Source organism: Hoplias malabaricus, chromosome 4, assembly GCF_029633855.1.
Source record: "Hoplias malabaricus isolate fHopMal1 chromosome 4, fHopMal1.hap1, whole genome shotgun sequence".
NCBI classification, from domain to species: domain Eukaryota; kingdom Metazoa; phylum Chordata; class Actinopteri; order Characiformes; family Erythrinidae; genus Hoplias; species Hoplias malabaricus.
Window position 1 is genome coordinate 10,560,122 of NC_089803.1, and position 15,482 is coordinate 10,575,603.

Here is a 15,482-nt window from a genome sequence, read left to right on the forward strand (position 1 = left end):
TTTAAGAATTACAATTATTTATTTATTCAATGTAACAGTTTAAAGCATGTGAAGTTTAAGGTGGCTGTGTGCAGCTCTGGAGTTTTATAAACACACAAACGCCACAAAATGTCTCCTCCACCACAGAGACACACACTTAAGTGAAATTACACAAATTCAGCAGTCCTCCTCTCTCTGTGAGATATAATAGTGTATAAATTTTGCAGAGTTCAGAGGTGCTGCTGAGCTTGTGAACTAACCAATGCTCTGGCCAACGTGCATGGTGTCGCAGCAAACACAGCCCCAGAAACACACACAAACTGAGCTTATTTCCTATTATTCACCCACAGTTCGCGCTCAAGATCCTACTGTTCTTTGGTTCCAGCTGGGAATAATATTTTCTAGTTTGTGAACCAGTTTATGTCGGTGGAAACACCCCAAATGTTTCCAAATTTAGTTCACGAACTGGAATGTGAAATATAGCTGAACTAACAACAGACAGTGTAGTAGAACCACATTAAGTTAGCTCTGTGAAGCACAGCTGAACTAAAACTATGCACATTTCAAAATTAGGAGTCAATAAGTGAAAATGCCTCTTCCAGGCTCATAAGGCGGTCCGGCAAAGACACAGAATTTCTCAATTTCACTATTTGCAATATTGCGTTTTATTATTTTCAGTTAATATAAAATTTAGGTTATTTGCACATGATATTATTTAGATTTTATGTACAATATGTATATATTACAATTAAACCTGATATAAGCATGATCTGATGAGGCGCACAGGACCCAAATCGACTGCTTAGTAAACATTTACTGCAGATTTGAGCAATTTTAGTTGAGATAAATATTTCACCTGCAACCCATTTTGTCCAGCTCTAAAGAAGGGTGACCACCTTTTGTTCTTTTTTGCTTGTGCCTTCTGTGAGGAGTTGGTGTGTTCTCTCCGTGTCCGCGTGGGTTTCCTCCGGGTGCTCCGGTTTCCTCCCACAGTCCAAAAACACACGTTGCAGGTGGATTGGCGACTCGAAAGTGTCCGTAGGTGTGAGTGTGTGAGTGAATGTGTGTCTGTGTTGCCCTGTGAAGGACTGGCGTCCCCTCCAGGGTGTATTCCCGCCTTGCGCCCGATGATTCCAGGTAGGCTCTGGACCACCCGCGACCCTAAATTGGATAAGCGGTTACAGATAATGGATGGATAATGAATGGATGCTTGTGCCTTTAAAAACATTCTACAAAAAGCTCAACCATATAGCATTCTCCAGACATTTGTGCATGAGGAATGTTACTCTTTTTAATACTTCTTAGTTATCTGGCCTAGGGCTGACTGCCCTAGAGTAACACCCACCTTCACGAGCCTGCATATTCCATATGGCAGCAAAACACAGAGCAGCCAGTTCACTTCCAAGCACTGCAGCATTTTATTTACGTTTCTGAAACAGCTCAATGTATAACAGTCATGGGTGGAGAGCCGTGGGTTGGCTAGGCTAATGCTAAGTTGAGGTAGGTCACAAGCAAAACATCAGTAGCACCTTTCTATACACCTTTTTCCCTCTTCGCCCCTGATGGACTACTTTTTACAACCAAAGAAAAGAAAAACCACACCCACAGATCCTGGTGTGCCCCTTCCCAACAGTCTCTTTTAAAGGAACCTTAACCCCTTTTTCCTAACAGGAAGATACCCTGAGAGGCTTGGTTTTATCCCAGTTAAAGGGGGAGTGGCTTTTAACACCTGAATTCCTGAAGTGCTGTTCACATAGTTTTGTCCAGTCTATGGTTTGGTAACTTATGCAGGAAGAATGTGACATGATGAGAGAAAAATGGTAGAGCCCAGAGGTGGTGAATATAAAGATACAATCAGGAAATAATGAACGAAGGGGGCGGCACAGTGGCGCAGCAGGTAGTGTTGCAGTCACACACCTCCAGGGACCTGGAGGTTGTGGGTTCGATTCCTGCTCCGGGTGACTGTCTGTAAGGAGAGTGGTGTGTTCTCCCCATATCTGTGTGGGTTTCCTCCGGGTACTCCGGTTTCCTCCCACAGTCCAAAAACACACGTATGTAGGTGGATTGGTGACTTAAAAAAAGTGTGTGTGTGTGTGTGTTGCCCTGTGAAGGACTGGTGCCCCCTCCAGAGTGTATTCCTGCCTTGCGCCCAATGATTCCAGGTAGGCTCTGGACCCACCGTGACCCTGAACTGGATAAGGGTTACAGATAATGAATGAATGAAGAGCTGTAATAAAGACTCAATGGACCAATGAATACAATGTCACAGAGCTTCAGCTTTTGAAATCAAATGTGTTTGCTCTTTTGTCTCTTTCTTTGTAACAGAGACTCTACAAGTGAATCAGACAGAGGGCTCCATTACAGTTCTCAAATGTGGAACACTGACTAAAGGTAAAGTGACCTGGAGCAGAGACATCGATGGACAGAGAGTGGACATTCTGACCACTCACAACGGAGAGACGACCAAACACATCTCTGATCCAGACAGACGTTACAGCTCTGGAGCGAATATAGTGCTGAGTATATTCAGAGTCTCACAGTCAGATGCTGGTAGATACTACTGCAGTGGAACTACAGTGGAGCTCACTGTGACACCAAGAAACAGTAAGTGAGAATGAGTTTCAATTCTATACATTTATGCCTGATTTTGTAAATGTCCTTCCAGTTTCTTTTAATTCTTTAATGAATCTACTCATGCACCATCTACCACTACATTTCAAACTGTTCTTTCACCAGAGGGAAACTCACACATTCTCATAAGTTCAACAAACTGAATCTATCCAACACAGGCAATAAAATGCTGTCTTTTATGTTCTAGATTCAAAACTTCCAACATCAACTCAAAGCACATCTACAAAGGCGACCGAATCCTCAACTGCAACAGCAACTCAAAGTTTGGTTATGAGCTACTCATCTAGTACAAGCATGTGTAATGCTGTATATGATTTTCTTAAAACTGCATGTTTACTGGGGTTATATAAATAAATATATATAAATAAAAAGGGATTCTTCATCTGTTACAATGTTGGTTACAATAGAGGAACTGGTTTTGGTGCCTTAGCAGTCCTTTTTCTAAAAGGTGTAAGAACCATCACCACCCCCCACTATCCTCACACTATGCTTTTATTTGTGAGAAATAATAACATTCTCATGATCAAAACCAGTTTTTCTCAAACAATTTAGATCATGGTACCCTTTAAAAAGGTATCCAAAATTTGTAGTCACTCCAATCTAAGAAGAAAAACAATGACTCTCTGCATCTATCTGCATGACAGCCAAAACACACACACACACACACACACACGCACACACACACACATTCTTTCTGGAAAATATTATTTTGACAAAAGCAGTGTTCACTGCATCCAGTCATAACACAAACCCACAGTCCAGCTCCATTGATTGAGTGCAATAGACTCAAATAGAAAGTTTACGACATTATTTGTTGATAATATTAGATGTTGGGTATAAGGTCAGAATATTCTGTTTGTTCTCTAAATATGGACACATTTTCAAAATACTCTTACTTTTTTTTTAATTCTTGGATGTCTCTGACTTGGGTATGGCCACAGGTCCAAACAGGACCAAATCCCACCAATCAGCCACTGTTAATTCAGCCTGTGTGGAGATTGTGAGACACACGGGATGTTGCTGCAGCTTTGTTTTAGTGGAGGGTGAAGTCAGTCATTGACAGATTGACAAAGTGAAAGAAAACTGCCCCCCACAATCAACACACTACACTGTTCACCCACTTTTACCGACACCACAATGCTGTGGAGCTGAAAATTACTCAGGACCATCTACTATGTCATAGCTGTATTTTCATGATAAACCTTTGTAATTATCATTTTTATTTTCATGTCAGCAGCTTCACAATAGTTTGATGCACCCCTTATGAAGCCAGATGGTACACCCAGGTGAGAAATGCTAATTTAAACAAAAGTTGTTCTTTGTGTTCTAGACCCAAAGCTTACAATCACAAAAAAATTCACAAGCTCAAAGGCAGAAGAAACTTCAGCTACAAAAACTACACCCACCACTACAAGCACAACTACAAGAGCAAGAGGTGCTTCAACCAAAACAACCGCAACTACAAATAAAACAACAAACTCAAAGGTGACAGAAACCTCAGCAAATAAAAGTGGATACACTCAAGGTTTGTATATGAGCTACTTGTGTCACTAGCTCTAAAATCTATTTTAAACCTATGCTGTTAGGTATAAGAATTGTATCTACATACACACTGTGAGTTGTTTCCCTCACTTCACACCCCCTTCACACTATGCTTTTATGAGTGAGAAACATTCTTGAAAAAAAGTAAAAACATTTTTCTGGAAAATAATATTTTGACAACTGCATATACATGTTGTATTGAATAATATGCTTGAGAATGAAATGTGTTTTTCGCTGTGTTTACTGCATCCAATCATAACACAAACCCACTGCCCAAGAGTCTCAGATGGAAAATAGTAAATATTTCTCATTGATACTTTTTAGATGTTGAGAGATAAATTCAGAATATTCTGACAATTGTTCTCTAAATATTCTCACATTGTTGTAAAAATACATTTATTGTATTTGTTGAAATATTCTGACTATTTTCTTGGATGTCTCTGACAGCAAACACAAATGTGACAGAACCTGCAAGGAATGAAAGTGAATTCACTCCAGGTTTGTTTATGAGCTACTCATCTCTAAAATCTATATTAAATCTATTTTATAATGTAAGTATTTAGATATAAGCATTTTATCTAACTTATGTGTGTAGTTTCCTGGATGTTGTACTAGGTCTTGAGTGTGTAATTCCCTGGGTGCTGTACCTGTCCTGAGTTTGTAGTTTACTGAACCATCATGCAGACCATTTGTCAACCATAGTCAGACTTTTAGTAATAATTAATAGATATTGCACTGTGTTCTACGCTTTCATTTAAGGTGGCTAATAAAACACTGGCATAGAACACATAAGATGTACAGTATAGTCCCAAAAATATTCACTCACACATCCAAATCATTTCACGTAAATTCTGGTGTTTCCATGATTTCCATGGCAACAGTTGTATAAAACCAAGCGCCTAGGCATACAGACTGCTTCTACAAACATTTGAGAAATAATGGGTTGCTCTCAGGAGCTCCATGAATTCCAGAGTGTTTCTCCCCGTGTCTGTGTGGGTTTCCTCCGGTGCTGCAGTTTAAAACCTTCAGTCCAAAACTCACATTGGTAGGTGGATTGACGACTCAAAAGTGTAAAGTTTTGTTTGAGGGAATGTGTTAGTGTGTGTCGCACTGTGAAGGACTCACGCCCCATCCAGGGTGTGATCCCACCTTGCGCCCAGTGATTCCAAGTAGGCTCCGAACCCACCGCAACCCTGAAGTGGATTAGCATTCACCAATAACCAACAACGTGAAGCGAAGCTCTGAACAATATGGAATGGTTATATTTGTATGTTTTATACAGTAATAATTGTCAATCCCAAAATTGAGCAATGCATTATTCTCAGTTTCCAGGTGTACAGAGATCTTGTTTTGGTGATTTATGTATTTTCATTTCTCAGATCTGTGGAGATTCATCTGTGTAGCATTGGGAAGCTTCCTGTTCACTGTGCCACTGGTTTTGTTCTTATGGAGATGTTTCTTCAAAAGGAAATGTGATGATCGTTTTTATAATAATTTACATGATGGAATATTTTTCTGTTCATAAGTATTTCCTGAATGCCTGGTGAGTTGTATTATTTGGTTCTTTGTCTCAACAGCATCCACCACTCTGCAAAATGAAGGGCACGTTTATGAATCCATTAAAGAGCTCACACCAGCCACTCAAACCAGTATGTTTACGTCTAGTGTACAGTTTTAATGCAGAGCTTGTTTTTGATGTTATCTTTTTATTTTATAGTTAGTTATTTTATTTATTTATTTATTTCGATCAGACAATTTCTTATTAGGATTTCTTTCATATATGAGTGAATTAATATTAATTAACTGCATCAATTATGGTCACAATTTTAGACAAAAATGGAAATGAATGAAGAAAATAAGCAAATTTAAAGTTGTTTGTTTAAAAATATTAGGACTCTGAAAAAATTGATGTTGGAATATATTGTGACACTTTTTTTTATACTGTATATAATTCATCATATAGTGAATATTTATGTTGACATTGTTCAGTAAATTATGCTCTTAATCACACTCTGTTCCTCAGGTGAGCAAAAACTTACAGATGATCCAGTTTACCACCTGGCAACGTATCCAGGAGTCCAGATCACAGGTAAACACATTTGTTCTTTTGTTTTTCTTTTATTGTTGTTGTTTGGTGAAACATATCCATGGGTTTGTCCTGCACTCTGAACAGGTCTGTGCAGAAATGTCAAATCATTCTTATTCACTAACAAGTTTCCATAGTACTAAGTAATTTGCAAATTCTAATGTTCTAGATAACTTTCTGGTTAACATGAGGATCAGTAATTTTTCAGATTTTTTTTTCCTCCCCACTTCTTGTCCAATGCCTAAGATTGTGTGCTGCTGTAACAAGTGAATTTCCCCGATGTGGGATCAATAAAGTCAAGTCTAAGTCTAAGTCTAAGTAACAGTAATCGGGTATTTTACTATCTATTAAAATCTATTTATATCTATTTATAAATCTATTTATATCTATTTATAAACGTTGTTTATTATATATATATTGATGTCTCTATGAATTGCAAGCAAAATGAAATGAAAAATCAAAATTCATGAAAGAATCATTGTATGTTCCATGGGGCTGTTTCACCCCATGTGAGCATACACATTCAGATTATATGATACTGCAAAGCCACTAGGTGTCAGTATAATTACAGTTTAAAATGTGAGGCAGAATCATTGTAGAAATTACTCTTGGTCTTTTAGCTAAATGTCTCTAAAATCCACAAATGACTTTTTCTGTATTAAACGGTTTTACATTTAATCAATATTTAAATCAGGAAGGGATGAGTGTTAAATGTATATTTCAATATCTGAGAAACTATGTACATTAATAAGCCTAATAATAACTAAATTGATTAATTTGTATTTTGTAGGAACAAAACAGAATCCAGGAACAACTTGAATAGGTGTCATCAAAAATTCCAGAATTTTGACCTCACATACTCTGGCCTCCAGTGTAGCCTGTTTGTTTTGTATTTTTCTGCTCTTTTATATTTTCTGTTTGTATTGTAATTTTCCCTCTTCGATTGTGTATTTCAGTTTATATGAAATTTAATTTCTTAAGTTATTGTATTTTCTGATTATTTACATTAAATGAAAATGTTATTTGGGGCATAATACATGTTGAGATTTGATGCTGTTTAGTACATTTATTCTTTTATAGGCTAGAAACTATGCATATATTAAAGTCTGGAAATATTTTAATCCTGACCCAGTGCGAGGGACTGATATCAAAAAGCATTTTGCTTTAATAGTTTTCTTTAAAATAATATTAATATATATATATATATATATATATATATATATATATATATATATTTAGTCTATTTATTGCTTATTTGAAGTGTGTGCATCAATTAAGCCTGTGGTCTTACAATGGCACGGTAACATCTCATATATTTACATTTTCTACAACAAGTTTAAAATCTCCCCAACAACAGTGACCGTCTAGTTATCCATTATAAAAATGTTGGATACACACTGGCAGTAAGCCAGCCCAGAAGGTGAAGGTAATACTTTATAAATATTGATATCAAATGCTTTAAAGAAGAACACATATGTTCAGAGCTGTCATGAATCAAATCAATTTCAGCAGCCACCAAAAATATCCACAATATCTGAGAAAAGTGGCTGAGATTTGACATATGAGTCTGACTTTTTGATTTAGCATCCATCCATCCATTGTCCACCACTTATCCGAGTCTGGGTTGCGGGGGAAGCAGTCAGAGTAAAGAAACCCAGACCTCCTTCTCCCTAGACACTGATTCCAGCTCCTCCGAGGCGTTCCCAGGCCAGTCGAGACATGTAGTCTCTCCAGCATGTTCTTGGCCTGCCCCGGGTCCTCCTCCCCGTTGGAAATGCCCAGAACACCTCACCAGGAAAGCGTCCAGGAGGCATCCAGACCAGATGCCTGAACCACCTCAGCTGGCTCCTCTCAACATGGAGGAGCAGCGGCTCCACTCTGAGTCTCTCCTGGATGTACGAATTCCTAACCCTATCTCTAAGGAAGAGTCAATCAATCAATCAAATTTTATTTATATAGCGCTTTTCACAACAAAAAGTCGTCACAAAGCAGCTTTACAGAGATCCGGGTCCAAGCCTCCTATGAGCAAGCCAGGGGCAACAGTGGCAAGGAAAAACTCCCTCAGCACACGAGGAAGAAACCTTGGAAGGAACCAAGACTCATACGGGGAACCCATCCTCCTCGGGTCGACACAACAGAGAACAGAAGTAAAAGTGAAATGACCGATGAAGGGGTTATAGTAATATAAATGTAGTATATTAGTGATGATGGAGAAGCAGAAATGAAAATGGTGAGGATTATGATATTAGTGATGTATGAGTCTGATGAAGGAGAAGGTGATCAGGGATCAGTGTGAGTTAAAATCAGGTGCAGAGTTAATCTGAAATAAAACAGCATGGCCAAGCATGATAGTGTAGATGAGACAAGGCCAGGATCTTGTACAGGACACAGGGGCTGGATCAGGGCAACACCTGGAGAGCAGCAGGACATCTCAAAGCATGAGAGAGACAGGAGAAAGAAAACCAGACAAAGGGAACAAATAAAAATACAGGGTCATGGTAAAGAACGGGGAAATTTGTCCTGCGAAAAAAGCTTCCACGGGTCAGGCAAGAGAACCCAGCGACAGATAGCGTGTTGGCGGTTACTACACAGCTAACTAAGAATGCTGTAGCTATGGTGATATGACAGGGTTAATACAGAACAGTGATAATATGAAAACCAGCCCGAACACCAATATAGAAGGAGTAACCTGAAGGTGAGTGATTAACCAAAAGCTTGTTTGAAAAGGTAGGTTTTTAATCTAGATTTAAAGATTGAGATTGTGTCTGAGCCCCGAACAGTAACCGGAGGCTATTCCAGAGTTGAGGAGCTTTGTGAGAAAAGGCTCTTCCTCCTGCTGTGTTTTTCTTAATGTGAGGAACAAAGAGTAGATGGGCATCCTGTGAACGAAGTGTACGTGACGGGCGATAAGGTATGAGAAGTTCAGTAAGATACTGCGGGCCTAAACCATTTAGAGATTTATAAGCTAAGAGGAGTATATTATAGTCAATGCGAAATTTTACAGGTAGCCAGTGTAGGGACGAGAGAACTGGGGTGATATGTTCAAATTTTCTAGCTCTAGTGAGCACCCTGGCTGCTGCATTTTGAACTAACTGAAGCTTGTGTAACGCTTTGCACGAGCTCCCTGCCAGGAGCGCATTGCAGTAGTCTAGACGTGAAGTTATAAAAGCATGCACTAGTTTCTCTGCATCTTTTAATGATAAAATATGCCGAATTTTGGCAATATTGCGTAGGTGGAAGAAGGCGGTTTTGACTGTATTGGATATGTGGGTATCAAATGTGAGAGTCGAATCAAAGGCTACCCCTAAGTTTTTAATGATGGCATTGTGTTTTACTGTTGAATTATCAATAGCAGCATTTCTGAGTGAATGTATCTGAGTATCTTTACCTAGTAACAAGACCTCAGTTTTATCAGAATTTAACATGAGAAAGTTTTGCATCATCCAGTCTTTAATTTCAGTTAGACATTCTGTTATTTTATGTAGACAAGCAACATCATTGGGTTTGGCTGATATATACAGTTGTGTGTCATCAGCATAACAGTGGAATTGAATCCCATGCTTACGGATTAGTCGACCCAGTGGCAGCATGTAGAGTGTGAACAATACAGGGCCGAGCACTGATCCTTGTGGAACACCATATTTAACTAAAGTATGATTGGAGGATTTATTATTCAGATAAACAAATTGGTAACGATCGGATAAATAAGATCTGAACCAAGAGAGGGCAGATCCTTTTATTCCTACCAGATTTTCCAGCCTATCAAGAAGCATCACATGATCTATGGTATCAAATGCTGCACTAAGGTCAAGCAGCACCAGAATAGATATATAGCCCTTATCATGTGAAAGGAGTAAGTCATTAGTTACTCTTGTTAGAGCCGTTTCTGTGCTGTGATTTGGTCTAAATCCAGACTGAAAAATGTCATGAATGTCATTGTTTTGTAGATAAGAGCACAACTGCTGTGACACGACTTTCTAGAATCTTAGCAATAAAAGGGAGGTTTGAAATTGCCCTGTAGTTTGCGAGTACGAGAGGGTCAAGATTGGGTTTTTTAATAATTGGTTTGATTACCGCTAGTTTCAGAGGTTTTGGTACATATCCAATGTTGATAGAATGTTGATGGAACTCATCCAATGAGGGATGAGTTTATTATTGTGAGCAATGGTCTAATGACTTTAGGTAAAATTTGTTTAAATAATTGTGTTGGTACAGGATCCAGTAAGCATGTAGTTGATTTAGATGAGCTAATTAAACTAAGCAAGTCATTTTCATCGACAGAATTCAAGTAGTCTAAGTGCACCTCAGAGCTGGCGGGGGGTTCATCTACGGGAGCCGATGTGACTTTGGACTGATTTTGGATTTTGAGGCGAATGCAATCAATTTTATCATTAAAAAACATCATAAAGTCATTGCTACAGAAATCAGAGGGAACAATGGGGTTGATTTCCTTTTTGTTTCCAATTAGATTTGATACAGTGCTAAAAAGGAATCTAGGGTTGTCTTAGTTGTTTTCTATAAGGGAAGAGATGTACTGTGATTTGGCTTTAGATAAGGCATGTTTGTAGTCGGTGAGGCTGTGCTGCCATGCAATTCGGAAACATTCTAGTTTTGTGTGTCTCCATTTACGTTCATGGTTACGAGCAGCCAGTTTTAATGCACGCGTGCTGTCACTGTACCATGGAGCAAGCCTTTTCTCTCTAAATTGTTTGGTCTTGACTGGTGCAACACTATCTAGGTTTGTACACAATAAGTGTTGTAGGTTGTTTGTAATGAACTCAAGGTCATTTGGGTGAGTTGGAGAAGAAATGGTGGTAAGGTCTGGAAGGTTGTTGATAAAATCACTAACTGTTGAGGATGTTATAGTGAGCTTTCTAATATAGCGTGGTTGTGGACAAATATCAAAGTTTAACGCTATTTCATATGTGATTAGATGGTGATCAGAGATGGTCTCATGTAGCGAGAGATTGGATAGATTCTTTATCTCAATGCCCCGTGTTAACACTAGGTCCAATGTGTGTTTGCATTGATGAGTGGGCCCAGTAACATTCTGAGTGAACCCTAGCGCATCCAAAATTGATTCAAATGCAATTTTAAGTGGATCATGGTCCTTCTCAAAGTGAATATTGAAATCACCAACAATTAAGGCCTTTTCTGATACGATAACTACACTTGAGAGAAAATCAGCAAATTCACAAAGAAATTCTGTATAAGGGCCAGGAGGACGATAGATTGTGATGAGCATAAATGAGTGCTGCCTTTTTGATGCAGTGACTTTAAGAGTAAGTACTTCAAAGGATTTAGTATCATAACTAGATTTTTGTGTTGTGTCAATGGTAGGGTCATAGATTGTGGCTACACCACCACCACGACCAGATGTTCGTGGGCAACTGTAATAGCTGAAGCCAGGGGGAGTGGACTCATTTAGGGCAATGTATTCATTGGCTTTAGCCCATGTTTCGCAGAGACATAATGCATTGAGTTTGTTATCAGTAATAATATCACAGACAGTGAGTGCTTTGGATGTTAGAGATCGTATATTTAAAAGCCCTAATTTAATGCTGGAAGTGCTGAAATATTGCGTTCGCTGCAGTGCCTTGGTGTTAATTCTAATTAGGTTGTTAAAACTGATTTTTGGGCGTTTGTGATAACAAGTCCAGACACCCTGTGGAGAAAACTCATTTCAGCCGCTTGTACCCATGATCTCATTCTTTCGGTCACTACCCAAAGCTCGTGACCATAGGTGAGGGTTGGGACATAGACTGAATACTAAATCGAGAGCTTTGCTTTTCTGCTCAGCTCTCTCTTCACCACAAAGAACCGGTACAGAGCCCGCATTACTGCTGACGCTTCACCGATCCGCCTGTCAATCTCACGCTCCATCTTTCCCTCACTCGTGAACAAGACCCCGAGGTATTTAAACTCCTCCACTTGAGGCAGGATCTCACTTCCAACCTGGAGAGTGCACTCCACCTTTTCCGACTGAATCCCATGGACTCAGATTTGGAGGTGCTGATCCTCATCCCTACCACCTTCACACTCGGCTGCAAACTGGTCCAGCAAGAGCTGGAGGTCCCGGTTCGATGAAGCCAACAAGACCACATCATCCGCAAAAAGCAGACATGGAATCCTGAGACCACCAAACCAGACACCTTCCGCCACTTGGCTACGCCGAGAAATTCTGTCCATAAAAATTATGAACAGGACCGGTTACAACGGGCAGCCCTGACGGTGTCCAACTCCGACTGGAAATCAGTCGGACTTACTGCCAGCCATATGAACCAGACTCCTGCTCTGTTTATACAGGGACTGGCTGGCTCGTAGCAAAGAGCCAAGTACCCCATACTCCCAGGGCACCCCCCACAGAATACCCCAAGGGACACGGTTGAATGCCTTCTCCAGATCCACAAACACATGTAGACTGGTTGAGCAAACTCCCACGCACCGTCCAGGATCCTAGCGAGGGTAAAGAGCAGATCCTGTGTTCCTGAGGTTCAACTATCAGCTGGACTCTCTTCTCCAGTACCCCTGAATAGACATTTCATGATTTAGCAGGAAATTATTTATTCCTGATTTCAATAGACAATACCTACCATTAATCTGAATACAGTACACAATCAACAAGAACATTAACAGCACCCCCTTGTTTCAACACTCACCATCCCTTCTCTGAGTTTCACTGACCACATAGGAGCACTGTGTGGTTTTATAATTACAGACCATAGCCCATCTGTTGCTCTGAATATTTAATTCTCCCCTCACCCCCTGTTCTTCAATGGTCAGGATCCACAGAGGACCCTCACAGAGCAGGTATGACTGCTGATCCACTCATACCAGTACAACAGAAATTAACACACCACTGCCATGTCAGGGTCACTTCAGCACTGATAATGAATTGGATAAGTGCTTACAGACAATGAATGAAATAATTAAATAATTAATATTCAAGAACAATCTCCAGGGTGTATTCCCGCCTTGCGCCCGATGATTCCAGGTAGGCTCTGGACCCCCCGCGACCCTAAAATTGGATAAGCGGTTACAGATAATGGATGGATGGATGGATATTCAAGAACAATGTGGATGCTCTAAATGGAATTATTTGCATTGTCTTTTGTCACCTCCCTTTGTCAGTAGCAGTGACTAACTATCATCAGCATTAAAGCATCAAAAAGAACTGGAATCAGAAAACCCCAGCAGAAAAAGAGATGCAAACTGCTGAGATGTTGTTCAATATAACTAACAAACTAGCTCAAGTCAGGAGTTTAGAGATCTAAATCATCCATAATAGAACACAGTTTCGCAGTTCCACATTCCGGATTTGAGAGATGTTTTTTCATTTACACCTCTAGGTGACGTTTTGGATATGATTTTATTAGGAAGACCTTAGTCTAATGTGTAGCAGCTCCAGAGCATCCTATTTTTATTTGTAATTTTCTATAGGTATTAACAAAAAAATTAATGAATTTTATAATCTACACACACACACACACATACACACACACACACACACACAAACACAGCTTATGGTCATTCTGTTCCATCTGACTTTGCATTGGTTCTGGATTAGTTGAAATATTTTTTTGTGCATTTTGCTCTGTCCTCAAAGCCAGTCATGTGGAAGCAAAAAAAATAAGAGGCCTATATTACATTAAAATTTACAGCTTTTTTTGCTGATGCTGTTGTTCAAAGCACCACAGGACTGTTTCAGAAGTAGTATAGTGTAGTGCTAGGAGTCTTGCAGAGGGACTCTTACTGTACTGTAGTTACAGAGGCTGGGAATCAAACTTTAAAGTTTTGCACAGAAATCAGAACTGTTGTCCACTAAACAACATCAACCACAGGTGTACACACATTATCTTTGAGGAGAGACTGTTGTGCTCAGTGCAATATTATGCAATAATAGATAATGACCATGTTCTGCTAATAGTACTGATCATTAAAAGAAGTTAATGACATCCATTGTGTTTCTGCTTTGTCACTAGCCATCAACCATAACATAAAGATCCTGACTGGTGCCTTATTTCTTGATGATAAGTTGTTGTGTATCAATTGTAAATCACATTTGGCCAACGGGTTTTTGACAATAGTTCGTCCATGTCAATTCTGCCTAACTTTAATACCAGTCTCGGTTTAGCAGTATTCCCCTGATTCAACCCAGAGCCAGGCTTGTGATATAATCCAGATCACTCATTCCTGTTCTTGGGAGATTGTCAGCAAAAGTATCTCTACATGGGCACACAACTAAGGCTGAGTTTTTCATTGTGGATGATGGACCTCCACTCATGGGCAGAGATCTGTTGTCACTACAACAGGTGCAAATAGTAGGCAACAGAGTGCTGCATCCCGACAGATGCCTGAACTGGTGTTGGAGTGATACGTCTTCTCCAGCGGTATGCTCTTCAACTTTGTTAACAATATGCTTGTAGAAGAGTAGAGAGAAAATGGAAAAAAAACACAGACTACAAGTAAACCTTGATATATTCCAGAGTTGCTTACATGACTATCAGCTAGCTGTTAAATGTTCAAGGGAAGAATAATTTTAAAACAAAATTCCCCAAAACTGCAACAGACCTAAAGTTTTGTTCAGCACAATTAATACTTTACCTAAACCTGCATCTCGATTAGGGCATCCATCTCCTGGCCATTATGAAGATATTAAAAACTTTTTTATTGGAAAGATTGAGACTTCTAGGTCTCATATTCCTTACGTGGGGCAAGATTGTTCTCTTCCCTCATAATGCACAGGTGTTTTTTGAGAGTTTGAAACAGAACTTAGAGAGTTCCAGTGGCAGAACTTAGAGATTTAGTGCTGAACATAAAGCCGAAAACCACATCGCTTGATGTTATGTCCCCACAGCTGATTAAGGCAACGTTTAATGTTTTAGGACCATCTATCTCAAACACCATCAATAGTTCTCTAGCTACTGGTATGGTTCCTGCGGTTTTCAAACATACTAAAGTTCCTCCATTGCTTAAAATTCAGATCCTTGGTGCTACAATGGTTAGCAACTATCGTCCAAGTTCCAATTTACCATTTTTAGCTAAATTACTTGAAAAGATTGTGTACTATCAGCTTTTACCATTTTTAATCTACAATAATGTTTTTGAGAATTTTCAGTTTGGTTTTAAGGCTATGCACAGTACTGAATCTGCCTTAAGGTGACAAATGACCTTTTACTATCTGTTGATTCTGAAAATGTTGCCATCCTTATATTATTGGATCTAAGCTGATCATAACATACTT

At 39.3% G+C, this 15,482-nt stretch overlaps 1 long non-coding RNA gene across 2 annotated transcripts; it reads left to right on the forward strand.

Annotated features, from left to right (window-relative positions):
* The first annotated feature begins 3,848 nt into the window (after positions 1-3,848).
* LOC136695718 (uncharacterized) lies at positions 3,849-7,260 on the forward strand. 2 transcript variants are annotated; one of them, XR_010802341.1, is made up of 6 exons: positions 3,849-4,135; positions 4,600-4,650; positions 5,532-5,624; positions 5,730-5,801; positions 6,176-6,241; positions 7,029-7,260. It is a non-coding gene; the product is annotated as an uncharacterized lncRNA (long non-coding RNA). The 2 variants fall into 2 exon arrangements; XR_010802340.1 differs by having other exon boundaries at positions 5,532-5,801.
* Positions 7,261-15,482: the final 8,222 nt, after the last annotated feature.